This window comes from Musca domestica, unplaced genomic scaffold (genome assembly GCF_030504385.1).
Source record: "Musca domestica strain aabys unplaced genomic scaffold, Musca_domestica.polishedcontigs.V.1.1 64, whole genome shotgun sequence".
NCBI classification, from domain to species: domain Eukaryota; kingdom Metazoa; phylum Arthropoda; class Insecta; order Diptera; family Muscidae; genus Musca; species Musca domestica.
Genome location: NW_026712373.1, coordinates 3303540 through 3319548, shown reverse-complemented (window position 1 = coordinate 3319548; position 16009 = coordinate 3303540). Strand labels below are relative to the sequence as shown.

The following is a 16009-nucleotide window of genomic DNA, read 5'->3' as shown; positions in this document are numbered from 1 at the left end:
TTTAGTCAGAAGGTCCTTAATATTTATTTTTTTTATTTATATTTAAAATTCATGATTTTTATTATGGAGGTCTTTACATTTTATATTCTTAAACAATCCATGATTTTTTTATCAAGAGGCCTTAAATTTTCTTTTCCTAAAAAATCCATGATTTTTATTCTTGAGGTCCTTAAAATGTATTTTCTTAACACATCCATGGTCTTTTGTCAGGAGGTCCTTATTTTTTTGAAAATCCTAACATTTCCTTAACTTTTTTTTAGAAAATCCACGATCGTAAAACATAATTTTTTAGAAAATCCACGATCGTAGAACATTATTTTTTAGAAAATTCACGATCCTAACAATTTATTTTCTTAGAAAATCCACGATCCTAAATTTTTTTTAGAAAATCCACGATCCTAATTTTTTTTTAGAAAATCCACGATCGTAGAACATTATTTTTTTAGAAAATTCACGATCCTAACAATTTATTTTCTTAGAAAATCCACGATCCTAAATTTTTTTTTAGAAAATCCACGATCGTAGAACATTATTTTTTAGAAAATTCACGATCCTAACAATTTATTTTCTTAGAAAATCCACGATCCTACATTTTTTTTTTTTAGAAAATCCACGATCCTAAATTTTTTTTTTAGAAAATCCACGATCCTAAAAATTTATTTTTTTAGAAAATCCACGATCCTAACAATTTATTTTATTAAAAAATCCACGATTTTTAGTCAGGAGGTCCTTGATATTTTTTTCTTCGAAAATCCACGATTTTAGCCAATAGGAACCATTGCTAAAAAAATTGTTGTTCTTAATAAATCCAACTTTTTTATATTTTTTCCAATCGACGTTTTGTTATTGAAATATACTTCAGCATACTTCTGAAAGTTCCAAAATTTTTGCTTAGGAGGTCCTTTCAATAATTTTCTTAAAAAAAATTAAATCATCCTTAGCATATCTTATACGATTTTTTTCAAGAAATCAACAATTTTATACAGGAAGACATAGTTACAATATATTTAAAAATTCAAAAATTTATTAATAGCAAGCAAAAAATATATTTTAAAAGTCCCCAATTTATTATATAGTTTCTGAAAAATATTTTTAAAATATCCACTTTTTTTAGTTTTTAAGCCAAAAAATGCCTTCAGAAGTTTGTGAAAAATATTATAAAAACAAGATTCTTCTAAGCTTTTGAATTTTTTTAGAAATCAACGAATCATCTTCGATTTTTTCCAAAATCCAAAAATTTTAAACAAGATGTTTTCTTACTAATACTCAAATTCAATAGTTTAAGCCGATTCTTGACCAAACAAAAAGAAATAAAATAGAAAAAAACCAAAGATTTTTGACCTTTACAATATTTTATAAAAAATTCTCGATTCATGACATTTTTGCCCAAATAAAACTTTTTAAAAATATTATTAAAAATATCAAAATTATAGAAGCCGGAAGATAATTGAAAATTTAAAAAAATCTAAATTATTATAGCCGGGAAGACGTTGAAAAATGTTTTCTAACTCACAATTCTTGAACCAGAAGCCATTGATACCCAGTATGGAAAGACAAACATCGGGCGATGCCGACTTTATGATACCCAACACCATTATAAGTATTTTTTAGAGTCACCTGCTGATCGGCTGAAAGTAATCTATGAAAGCTATATCTAACTCGAGTTTCATTTGACTGAAGCAAATTTTGGATTTATGTGACCTTTCGAACCAAATATCATTGCTATGGAGTGAATTGTTATTATTATGATTTTCAGAATACTTTAATATAAAATCGGGCGAAACAACTTAATTGGACAAATTTAGCATCTTTGCAGTACGTATACATTCTAGTATTACAACGCATCCAATTCGATTCGAAATAGTGGGATATTCGATGTTTGGGATTTTCTGCAGTTTTTTTTTTTCTAATTTTTGAACATTAGTGGGCTAGTAAAGAAAAATTAAAACAGATTTCAAACTAGCCAGACAAGTATTCATATTTGTTTAAAAATGTTAAACTTTTTTAAATAAACTTTATCTAAAATATTGAGATGTGACAAGGATTATTACTTTATTGGATTTTCCCTCTAAAGAGTTATCGCACTCCAACCAGAGAGACAAAAAAGAATTTTTTATTCGAGTCCAAATTCTTGATTTAAATTTAACTTTCCTATTCATCCTTTTATAAAGTTTACTTCCCGCTTAAGTGTAGTATATAAGGGAATTAAAAATACGGCTTATAACCTTATCTTGGTCTTCATATCAACGAAGATTGATGGACTATAAATCAAAGAAATTTCCACCAACAATAACTGACATAAAATTTGGTATTCCCGCAAATTTAAATTAATTTCCATTGAATTGTTGTATGGCATTTAACATTATTGCATCATTATTTTAACATGGAAGTTAACGAGAAAAATTTTTAAGAACATTTCCATTTGGGTTCAACGACTTAATGCAACAGAAAACATTGAGATAACATGAAATGAGTGGATTTTAAAAACACTCTCAGAAAAAATCACATATTTTTTATTCATTCAGTATATTAATACTAAAAAATACTCATTTATTTTCAAAATGAAAATCATTTTTTCATTTCAACAAATTATGTTTTACATTTCGTTGAGAACTATTTGATGTGTTATTGTTTATATTTGAAAATTAGTGCATGACCTTTTCCATCAATCGTTAGAATATATTTCTTAAAACGTTTTGTAATGTTTTTCAGATATAATGTGCAATACACTTCATTGTTAAAATTTATTTGGTAAATGTTTGAGTGTGCCTCACACACAATAAATTACAACAACAAGAACCGTATATAAAGAATTATAATCAAGTAACATTAGCCGCCCTTTGACCACCAAACATCCTCGTGTTTTGTTTCACTGTCAAACAACTTCAGCTTGGTCTGAGCGACAAATTTAATTTTTTTTAATGATATCCTGCAGATTATGAAAGTAGAGCTAAAAATGACGACACATGTATTAGCGTTTTGAAAGTTTGCATCGGAAATGAACCCAAAATTTCCCCCCTCTTCCAAACTTTTGGAAATTTTCAGATTAAAGTTCCTGGGAATCAATGTGTACCAGGTACTAATTCCTCGGCAATACTGCAGACCAAAATACGAAGAATATTTCGGTCCCAAATTTTAACCCTCATACGAGTCAACAAATTTGTCTTTTTGGTCCTTTATTAAAAATATTGTCATGAGATCCTTCTAGAAGAAGGAGAGAAGAAGGAGAGTCCCTTGAACTTTTTATTTCACGTTCGGAGCCGGACAATTTTCCGCCTAGTTAGTGAGATTTAACGACATTAGGCTATTTTGGCGAGTTATGATAAAGCTCATGTTAAAGCTTATATATTGGAAGGCAACATTGAAACATTTATTCACGAAATACTAGACGAAATATTGGGAAAGCTATGCCAAAATTGTGCTAAGCGGATGGACCATTTGAGGTGCAGTCGCGGTCAATATTTGCGTGAAGTAATTTTAAATTTTCAATTCAAATAAAGATAAATTCGTGATCCAATTTTTCCAAAGAACATTTATGGTCCAACATGGCTCTATTTTATATCTTCGACCGATTTCAGGTATTGTTTGTGCACCAGATGATTCATATCAGTTCAAATAGAGTGAATTTTGGCACTTTCAACCAAATTCAGCCTGGAAGCATGTATTTAAAATTTGATAAAAATCGGTTTCGATATAGCTTTAGCTCCCATGTATATGCTTCATCCGATCTGGTAATATGCACTCCACAAGAATGATATTTGGCACCAGACATCAGATATAGGCCAGCAATACCTGTTTTAAATTTTATCAATATTGGTTCAGATTTGTATAACACCCATATAATAGCTTCCATATCAGCCTTCGATTGTGTTAACCTTATTGTGTTAATATCAATCCAATAGAAGTGAATTTAGACACCTTCGACCAAATTCAGTCAAGAAGTATGTATTTCAAATTTGGTACCAGATATCTCATCAAACACAGAAATGCCTTCGCCAAATTTAATCGAGATCGGTTCAGATTGGGATATTGCTTCCATATATATATTCGTCCGATTCAAATTCTATTGTTCGCCATTTAATTTAATGGACCATTTCACAGTAGGAGCTTCGATCTACTCTTAACTAAAAAACCATAGTGGTGTAGCCCTCCCGGATATTGACCTTTCTTTGCTGTTTTTTATACCCTCCACCATACATGGTATGGAGGGTATATTAAGTTCGTCATTCCGCAAATAATAATTTTAGACCTAAAAAAGTATATATTTTCGTGACCAGCGATTTAGCCCTGTCATTCCGCCCGTCTTTCCGTCTGTTGTAATCACGCTAGAGTTAAAACGAATAAACATAGGAAGCTAAAATCTTGCACAGATCAGTCCTTTGTCTGCAGACAGGTCAAGTTCGAAGATGGGCTATATCGGCCCACGCTATCATATAGCCCCCATACAACGGCACCCTCGCTATTTGGTATTTTGATGATTTTAGGGACATTATTCACCGTAATTGTTTCAAATTTTGAACTTCTAATGCCCTCCACCATTTGGAAAGAACTTGAACTATTTCAAAAAACTTCCGGAAACTACCACTTAAATGAAAACTGTTATATGGAGACTATACGAACACATGGGCCTGCTTACAAAATTTTTTGTCATAGGCTGTAGTATCCATTACGAACTTCAAATACCAAATTTGAAACAATTACGGCACAAATTATAACGATACCTCCCTATATTCGGTATTTTGATGATTTTATTTATTATTTATTAATTTCTTTTTTTTTGTTTTTTGTTTCGTATTTGAATATTGTAATAGCCTATGACAAAAGTTGCCTCTGCTAATCCACGTCTCCGTATAAACCTCAATATAACGGCGACAGTATTTTTAAGATTTTAACAGAATTTTTAACGAATTTGATTTTTTTTTTTTTAAATTTCCAAATTCGTACCAAATGGTGGAGAGTATTCAAAGTTCGGTCCGGTCGAACTTACTGATTTTTTTATACCCTACAACACTATGTGTTGGGGGTATTATAAGTTTGATTGGCCCAAAAATTATGTAACACCTCGAAATATTGGTTTCCCACATAGGAAAGTATATATGGATCTTCCTAGCTCGCCGAGCTGAGTCGATCTAGCTATGTATGTCCGTCCGTCCGTCTGTCCGTCTGTCCGTCTGTCCATGTTAATTTGTAATCACTCTACAGGTCGCAATTATGGCCCGATCTTCACGAAATTTAGAATGGAGGTGGGTCTGGGGTCAGAATAGAACCCTATTTCTTTTGGAGATGATCGTCAAATGTTTAGGGGTTGAAATGGACCAAATACTGAAAAAATTTCGGATTTTGCAGTAGCTATACAGGTCGCAATTATAGACCAATCGACGCGGAATTTCGCATGTAGCTAGAGTTTAGGGCGGGGAAGAGACCAATTTGGGTGGTCATCGGATAATATTTAGCGGGTAAAATAGACCATATCTTTTGTGTTGAAAAAATTCAAAATTTTTCATTAAACCGCGAATATTTTAAATCCCGGCGAAATCACAAAGCCATGACAAGGTTACTTCTGATCTTTACATTGATGTTAACATCCAACAAAACGGATATATGGCAAAATATGTGCGATATATACGTTTATCAAAGAAGATATGCTTGGAAAATCTCTTATATGTCGAGAACGGCTGAACTGATTTCCACAGTTCTCATTAATTCCGAATGGCCTCTTGACAGGAAAGAAAAAACGTCTAAAAAAATCGCATAAAAATATCTCTCTAAAGATGAAAATATGGATTTTGTAAAATTTTCTCATAATTTTTCAATTTTGTCATATTTTTGGCATATTTTCATTTTGAATTAAACATTTGGTAATATTTCTACAGCTAACAAAACTAAGTAGTTAGGATATCAGGATATCATATACAGATCGCATTTATGGTTCGATCCTTACGAAATTTTGCATGGAGATAAGATGAGGGTCAGAATAGAAGCTTACTCTTTTTGGAGATGATCGCCATATATTTAGGGGTTAAAATGGACCAAAAAACTGCAAAATTGTCTGCAGGTCGTAATTATCGCCCGATTCTCTAGCACATTTGAATGGGGGTTACCGGACATTACAAAAGCCAAGCAGTTTTGGATGGCCATCCAAAAATATTCAATGTGTGAAATAGTTTGCCAACTTTTATAGACAAAATACAGTGACTTTTTGGAGAATTCACAAATACAGGAAAGACGCACTTCTGACTATCGTTAACGCTGACTTCGTTGAAGAATATAGTCAAATGTCTGTATCTCATATAGATGCGTTTCAGTCAAAAACCAATAATAAATGTTAATCTTTTGCCACTTCTGAGAGATTATAGGTCTTTGGGAAATATTGGTTCCAGATCTAGGAAGACTATTTACGTGGAACATCTACCAATAAATTGGAAATGAGCAAATTAGTTTAAGTTGCTATTATTCGAAAATTAGAGAACGGAACCTGATGGTTTTCTTTTATTATTTGTCACAATATCTTGTGGAATTCTTTCGAGTATCTCGCCTATATAAACTGTATGGTTTATTATAGTGTTGTAGGGTATTCAACGGTCGGCCCCGCTCGACTGTAGCCTTTGCTTACTTGTTTTTTTTTTTTTTTTGTTAAAAAATCTTCCTTTATATCAAATGGGACAAAGTGTTTTAGAATTATTTAAAGTTTTGTCAATTTGCATATAATCTACCCCTACCCATGTTATTTATTTATGACCCTACGAAATTTTAACACCAGGTTCCGTTAAAACAAAAAAAACATAGTGTAATTTTTACTTCCACAAATATTTACATAAATCCATAGGCAGCTACAATTAAAGAATGCACATTTTGTATATTTTTAATAACATACCGTTTAATTTGATAAAAAAAAAACGTACCTTTTTGCATTAATGAGGAAAAAACACCAGCAACAGTTATTGAAAACAACAAATATTTAGTAGGTGTTGTTGTTGCTGTTGTGGACCTTTTCTGTGGCGGGGTTATCTTGGTTGTGTGACGTTTTGTTATTGTTTTGTTTTCTTAATATTATTTAATATTATATTGGCTTTTTTTAATTTATTGTATTTTCGTATTTTCAATATTGACATAATATCATTTCAAATCACATTAGTTTATAACACATTAAATTTTTTTCTTTAATTATATTTTTCGAAATCCACGTTAATTAGTTGAGCAAATATTAACATAAAAATTTATTTTCAACCCACTTTTTCCATAAACTAACATTTATTAAAAATAAATGCCACATTTATAAATCGAATTTATTTTTTTCCATTGAATATTTTTTAATAGTTAACACTTAACAATGATTTAATAAATTAACACTTTACCACAATGTGTAACACAAATCCAATGTGGATCAAAATTTCAAACTTTAAGTAGGCTATTTGTATTGATAATGTAAGTTTAACACTTGATTGTTCTTTTGCTTTTCGATTTTATTCACGCGTTTTTTTTAAAAAGAATAAACAAAACATTTTTTTTCTTTATTCAAAGAAAATGAATAAATTTTTAAATAGTATTTTTTCCTGTCATGTGCAGCGCGATTAAACGCTGATTAAGAACTGAATACAGGGCAATATTTTGAATCGATGAAAAAAGGAATTATTCTTTATTTCAATTGTTGTTTTGTTTGTAAAGCGTTTCGATGTATGAGTTGGATTTCTTTGGAGAGCAATGATGAGACCAATCACTCATTCGCTCTCTCTCACGCATTGCCAAACACACACAGTCATGCCCAAATTCTCTCTTTCTCTCTCGCGATGATATGAAGATTTACGTGTGTCTCATGACTTGTCATTCCTATCGATCGACATGCTACCACTAATCCATTAGGAATCGTATTGAACTTCCAACGTGATCTTCAACAACAACTTTTCGATATTTGTTAACTGAGGAAGAGCCAAGCACACATGTATCCAAACAGCAACTCAATGTATGCCCCCAGAAAGTTTTTCCTCTAACACGATTATCGGTAACAATAATTATTTACTCCCATAAGTGGTCATGTCGAATTAATACTCATTATGTTGATAACAAGTTGTTTGATTAGGAAATACAGTCGTGGAGAATAAAATAGAAATATATGATCTTAAAAAATTAAAGAAGCAAAAAAAAAAAGAGAATAAGATCTTCTCAAAGAAGAGTGATAGGTTTTCTCATAGAAAAGCGAAAATACTTCTCATAGAAGAGCCGAAGATTTTCTCTCATAGAAAAGGCGAAGGTCTTCTCTAATATAAGAGGAGAAAGTCTACTCTGAGAAGAGTAGAAGGTCCTCTCTCATTAAAGAGCAGAAAGTCTTCTCAGAGAAGAATAGAAAGTCTTCTCAGAGAATAGTAGAAAGTCTTCTCAGAAGAGTAGAAAGTTTTCTCAGAGCAGAGCTTAAGGTCTTGACAGAGAAGAGCCGAAGGTCTTCCCTCATAGAAAAACAGAAGGTCTTCGCTCATAGAAGAGCCGAAGGTCTTCTCATAGAAGAGCTGAAGGTGTTCCCATAGAAGAGCCGAAAGTCTACTCATCGAAGATTCGAAAATCTTTTCATAGAAGAGCCAAAGATCTTCTCAGAGAAGAGACGAAGGTCTTCTCAAAGAAGATACGAAGGTCTTCTCAAAGAAGATACGAATGTCTTCTCTCATAGAAGAGCAGAAGGTCTTCTTTCATAAAAGACCAGGAGGTCTTCTTCCATAGAAGACCAGGAGGTCTTTTTTCATAGAAGACCAGGAGGTCTTCTTCATAAAATAGCTGGAGGTCTTCTCATAGAAGAGCAGAAGGTCTTCTCAGAGAAGAGCTTATGGTCTTTTCAGCAACGAAGTATAGTTCTTTCCAAATAAGAGCGATAGGTCTTCTCATAGAAGAGCCGAAGGTCTTCTCATAAAGTGCCGAAGGTGTTTTCATAGGAGAGTCGAAGGTCTTCTCTCACAGAAGAGCCAATGGTCTTCTCTCACAGAAGAGCCGAAGATCTTCCCTCACAGAAGAACCGAAGGTCTTCTCATAGAAGAACGGAAGGTCTTCGCTCATAGAGGAGCCGGAGGTCTTCTCTAATAAAAAAGCGTTGTCAGAGAAGAGTAGAAAGTCTTCTCAGAGAAGAGGTAAAGGTCTTCTCATAGAAGAGCCGAAGGATTTCTAATAGCGAAGCAAAAGGTCCACTCACAGAGGAGCAAATGGTCCTCCCATAGAGGAGCCAATGGTCCTCCCATAGAGGAGCAAATGGTCCCCCCATAGAGGAGCAAATGGTCCTCCCATAGAGGAGCAAATGGTCCTCCCATAGAGGAGCAAATGGTCCTCCCATAGAGGAGCAAATGGTCCTCCCATAGAGGAGCAAATGGTCCTCCCATAGAGGAGCAAATGGTCCTCCCATAGAGGAGCAAATGGTCCTCCCATAGAGGAGCAAATGGTCCCCCATAGAGGAGCAAATGGTCCCCCCATAGAGGAGCAAATGGTCCTCCCATAGAGGAGCAAATGGTCCTCCCATAGAGGAGCAAATGGTCCTCCCATAGAGGAGCAAATGGTCCTCCCATAGAGGAGCAAATGGTCCTCCCATAGAGGAGCAAATGGTCCTCCCATAGAGGAGCAAATGGTCCTCCCATAGAGGAGCAAATGGTCCTCCCATAGAGGAGCAAATGGTCCTCCCATAGAGGAGCAAAAGGTCCTTTTATAGAGGAGCAAAAGGTCCTTTTATAGAGGAGCAAAAGGACCTTTTATAGAGGAGCTAAAGGTCCTCTTATAGAGGAGCGAAAGGTCTTCTTATAGAGGAGCAAAAGGTCATCTTATAGAGGAGCAAAAGGTCCTCTTATAGAGGAGCTAAAGGTCCTCTTATAGAGGAGCAAAAGGTCCTCTTATAAAGGAACAAAAGGTCCTCTTATAAAGGAGCAAAAGGTCCTCTTATACATAATTTAACAAATTATTCTCACAAAAGACCAATAGATGCCCAATAGGTCTTCCGAGGGTACTACTATCGGCAGCGGTATATTTCAATGCTACCAACTCGAACACAGCTGTCTATTTAAGCATATGTATTATATGTTCATTCAATTGCAAACTCTCTCACTCTGTCGAAGGTCCCACAAAATATGATAACAAGACCACAAATTCGATTCGACTCCTACCGATTACTAAACTCTACAGTACCAGTACCTACAACAAAAACAGCAAAACACATTTTCTTATCACTTCGAGAAATATGGGCAGCGAACACACATGGCTACGTGTATGAGCACTTTCGCTCTTCATTTGCTACGTTGACGCCGCAGTTCTTGTTGTTGCTATTCTTGATATTTAATTTCTTTGTATATTTCTCAGATACTTTGCCGCCGAACTCATTCGCTCGCTTGCCCGCTCTCTTTGTTTTTGTTATGAGTTAATGATGTTTTTGTTGCTGTTGTTGTTATTTTGTTGACAGAAATGCATTTTAATGAAATGCATTTTTTAGTTTTTTGTTTTTTTTTACTCTTCGCCTTTGGTGCAGTCAATAGTTGTTATTTAGCCACCTCAGCGCCTATTGTTGTTATTGTTAACACTTTGTTTTGTTGCAGCGATGACACTCCGCTGTCTTTGTTGTCTCGCATCAGCTGGGTGGGTATATGGTGCCGTTCATTGTTTGCACTGCGTACGACCGACCAACCGACCGCTTGGCTTTGCTTTGTTGTTTTATCAACGGGGCCAACAAGTAACCGAAAGATAAATAAATGCTGGGTTTATCGTCTCAAAAAGATATTTTGTATGTGTTTTTTTGGTTTGCTATAGTCTTTGTGGTAAAGCCGGAGGCGCTTGTAGGTGCTAAATCAATATCGAAGATACATAGTATGGGTATTTAACATGTGTATTACATATTAACCCTTAATTGACCTAGAAACTAGGTGAAAATCCGCAATTCAATAAATAGTGTTTAATCAACAGTACCCAGTAATAGGGAAATTATATTTAAGTTTATGATTTCGAGAATATTATGTGAATATCACAAAAATTTGTTATACCCTCAGCCATATGGCTAAAGAGGGTATATATCATTTTATACGGCCAAAACGTGTCTCATCGAAATAACTATTTTATACCCTACATCTCTTTGGACCAAATCAGGACATTTGGAGTCGATCTAGCGATGTCCGAGCGTCTGTCTGGCTAGTACACACGATGACTCTTGATGGGAGTATCCGACATGGTTCAAACATGGTACATCGTAATATTGTTAGATCGAGTTCGGATATGGACAATATCGGTCCACACCTTCTGGTACCTCCCCACAAAAAATATTTTACTACACAAAAAGAGAAAGGATAATCCGATTTGGCTCCAACACAAACGGTCAAAATTTGGAATAATTGTAACTCTTATAAAATGTTACGTAAGAGTCCGATTGTCCTCAGTTTACACACATCACAATATTTTTATTAATCCAAGGTTTGATGTGAAAATAGAATATATCGGTCCATTCCTTCTGGTACCTCCCCCACAAAAGGTCGAAATTTTCAAAAAATATATTTTCTGCACAGAAAGAGAAACGATAATCCAATTTTGTTCTAACTATGCAATCCCTAATATTTGCATCAATGCTAGGCTAGGTGTGAAAATGGTCAATATCTGTCCACTCCATCAAGTACCTCCCCCACAAAGGGTCAAAATTTTGAATAATTACAACTCTTATAAAATGTGATGTAAGAGCCCGAATGTCTTCAAATTTCACACATCCCAATATTTTTATAAACCCAAGATCTGGTGTTAAGATGGTATATATCGGTCCACACCTTCTGGCACGCCACAGAAAGTCGAAATTTTGAATACCCATTAAGCTCATAAAACACGAAATTAATATCCGATTCAATTTAGACTTGGCACATCTGAAAATTTCTATCAACACAAGATGTTTTATAAAAACGGTAGAGATTCGACCATTCCTTCTGGTACCTCCCCCACAAGGGTCAAAGTTTTGAATAACCAAAACGACCTCAAATCCGAAATAAGCATCAGGTTCTCTTTATATTTCACACATCCCATTATTTCTACTAACACAAGATCTGTTGCGAAGATGGAATATATCGGTCCTCTCCTCCCCACAAAGGCTCTAAATTTTGAACACATGGAGCTCATAAAATGCGAAATTAACATACGATTCCATTCCTGACATGGTACATATCAATATTTCCATCAACACAAGATCTTTTATAAAGATGGTAGAGTTCGAATCGTTTCTTTTGCTATCTGCCCCACATAGGGTTCAAGATTTTGAAAAACAAAATGCTCAAAGAAAGCGATCAATCTCCTCAAATTCGAACATACATCATATAACACAAGATCTGTTATGAAGATATCTGCCAAGCCCTTCTGGTACCTCGCCACAAAGGGTCAGAATTTCCAATATTTATATCCGTCATAACTTGTGAAACAAGTCGGCGATTCTTTACAACTTGCTATATCTAAATATTTCTCTTAACCAGAAATCTGATATAATGAAATATCAGAGCAATAGACCAGGATTTTTTAAAGAATATTTTTCAAGGACTATCAGAGCAATAAACGTGGATTTTTTAAAGAATATTTTTCAAGGACTATCAAAGCAATAAACGTAGATTTTTTAGAGAATATTTTTCAAGGACTATCAGAGCAATAAACGTGGATTTTTCAAAGAATATTTTTCAAGGACTATCAGAGCAATAAACGTGGATTTTTTAAAGAATATTTTTCAAGGACTATCAGAGTACTAAACGTGGATTTTTTAAAGAATAATTTTCAAGGACTATCAGAGCAATAAACGTGGATTTTTTAAAGAATATTTTTCAAGGACTATCAGAGCAATAAACGTGGATTTTTTAAAGAATATTTTTTCAAGGACTATCAGAGCAATAAACGTGGATTTTTTAAAGAATATTTTTCAAGGACTATCAGAGCAATAAACGTGGATTTTTAAAGAATATTTTTCAAGGACTATCAGAGCAATAAACGTGGATTTTTTAAAGAATATTTTTCAAGGACTATCAGAGCACTAAACGTGGATTTTTTAAAGAATAATTTTCAAGGACTATCAGAGCAATAAACGTGGATTTTTTAAAGAATATTTTTCAAGGACTATCAGAGCAATAAACTCGATTTTTTTAAAGAATATTTTTCAAGGACTATCAGAGCAATAAACATGGATTTTTCAAAGATTATTTTTCAAGGACTATCAGAGCAATAAACTCGATTTTTTTCAAGAATATTTTTTCAAGGACAATCAGTCTAATAAACTCGATTTTTTTTAAGAATATTTTTCCAAGGACTATCAGAGCAATAAACTCGATTTTTTTCAAGAATATTTTTTCAAGGACAATCAGTCTAATAAACTCGATTTTTTTTAAGAATATTTTTCCAAGGACCAAAAGAGCCATAAACCTGGATTTTTAAATTATATTTTTTAAAGGATTATCAGACTAATAAACGCGTTTTTTAAGAACATTTTTCGAAGTCTATCAGATTAATAAACGGCGATTTCATTCAATTTTCAACTTTTATTTAGTACTACTAACCGACTATCTGACTTATTTTCAATTGTTTTTCGTATGTGATTTGAGGGTTAATATTTTACTTAGAATTTGGTATCTGCGACGTATCTTTATTCGTACATACCTACATACATTCATGCATTTAGTTGTTTGCTCTATGAATTGTTGTCAATCTCTCTATATGCCTCTCTGCCAAAATTTACCGACACTTTAGTATATGGCACCCATATAGTGTTTATATTCTTGTGATATCAGCGATTGTAGTCAAATTAAAGTTCATCGCAGTTCATCAATATGTTTTCATATTTTTTTGAGCTACATGCACACATGTGCTTGTGGGTCTTATCATCATAGATTCGATAGAATTGGCAGAGCACTCTGCTGGTGGTCATTAGTGGTGAAATATTAAATTGACTGATAGTTCCTAACTGTAGCATATGGTGGGAACCAAAAAAGTAATAGTACATTTACACTGTTACTGGATTAAGTAATAATAGAATTTCTCTAGTTGGACTTCATTTTTAAGATGATTAATCTGAATTTAATCTCAAAATCACAATAACTTCCATGACTACCCTCGCAATCCAAGATGGTGATCTGAACGACACATATTCACCGAATTTATTACTCCGACGTTATTGAACATAAATAAATGTGCGCAACAATTTAATCTAATCTAATTGAATTATTCAATATATAAATTTCATTTCGCTCTTTTTTCTATTTCAATTAATTCTTGATTTGATTTCGCTATTTCTTGGCGATTGAAGTTTCATGCCCAGTGCCTGCACTGAACTTTGAACGAATAGCATGCCACCAGGACAAGATTTGTCTTTATAGTTTTTTTTATTGCGTTATTTTTAGAAGCAGACGCTTGTTAGCGATTTCACAAGTTAAAACTAAATTATGATGAGAACTAAGGGCAGGAGGTTTTGAGATGATTAATTTATTTTTACAACAAGTGATATAAATAATGCGATCGTAATACATATATTAATAAAGTAAAGTAAATAATGAAGTCCGATTTAAAAATAAATTTTAATTGGGCGCCACAATCATAGAATTTGACAATATTTATTTCAATTTTAGAGAGCAATAAGTCAGTAACAAAGAAGTCAAAAAAGCAGGTATGTTCGGCCGGGCCGAAATTGTAATACCCTCCACCATTTGGAAGGGAGGTACCGCCATATGGGGTCTATACGAAGACATGCACCTGCATACGAAATTTTTTGCCATAGGTTGTAGTACCCATTAGGATCTTCCAATGCGAAATTTGAAACGAATCCGGGAAATGATGTTGCTAAAATCATCAAAATACCGAATATCGGGAGGTTCCGTTTCATGAGGGCTATACCAAGACGTGGACCTGCATACATTTTTTGTCATAGTACCAATTACGAACTTCAAATATGAAATTTAAAATAATTCGGGTAAATAATACCGCTAAAATCATGAAAATTTTAGCCATAACATACAGACAGGCGGATACACAGACAGACGGACATCGCTAGATCGCCTTAGAATTTTACGCTGATCAAGGATATATAGAATCTGCAGGATCTATTATGAATATTTCGAGGAGTTATAAATGGAATGACAAAGCTAATATTCCCTCCATAAAATGGTGAAGGGTATAAAAAATGAAAGAGAGTTTCGCTATAGTTGAACTTTTCTGTTAAAATTTTTTGGCCATATTTATCTGTTTGAGTTAATATCACAAAATTATCTTCCGGCGCTTTTTATACGATTTTAGTACACATTTGCAAAACCGTTCCACATCTCAATCCTTGGCACCAACAGTTATCCCAACCGAAAATTTCACGGTCTTAACTCTATCCCTTCACCAAATAATTAATTTAGTTCAATTTAGTACTTTTCGTATAATTATAGTACGCATTTCCTCAACCACTTCCAAATTGCAACCTCAGATACTAACAGTCATTTGAATATCAAATTTTAGAGTTTTATCCCTATTCAATACCAAATTAAGTACTATTCCGTACTTTTCGTACCATTATAGTACACATTGCTAAACGGCCTCCATATGTCCAGGCTCCACATTAACATTGACTCTTACACCAAATTTCAGATTTCAAGCACTATCTGTTCACCCAATACCCAATTATACTATAAGGATATCATATATTATATATATTCCTTCATCCCATTCCAAATTTTATTTCAATTTAGTACTTTTCATGCACTTGTAGTACACATTTGCAGAACCACCTGTTTATTACATATATACCACCAAGAGGAACCCCAATATATAATATCAAAATTCTAGCTTCATCCGTTCACCCTAAACCAAATTGTTCTAAAATTTGTACCAAGTTAGTACTTTTTGTACAATTATTGTACACATTTCCGAAACCTGCTGTAATTCTTAACCACCGACAACAATAATGACTTCTGCATCAAATTTTAGTTCCATTTAGTACTTTTCGTACAACCCTAGTACATATTTCCAAAACCACCTCCTTACCTCGTTGTCAGATACCAGCAGACAGCTCAAT

The 16009-nt window shown here is 33.7% G+C and overlaps 1 protein-coding gene across 1 annotated transcript in view; it reads right to left on the bottom strand.

The window, feature by feature from the left end:
• The window catches only part of LOC131805902 (monocarboxylate transporter 14-like), a 50856-nt gene extending 43335 nt beyond the window's left edge, over positions 1–7521 (bottom strand). Inside the window, exon 1 of the mRNA XM_059129666.1 lies at positions 6903–7521. The gene's annotated coding sequence lies outside the window, so the exon portion shown is untranslated. The remainder of the gene's footprint in view (positions 1–6902) is intronic.
• Positions 7522–16009: the final 8488 nt, after the last annotated feature.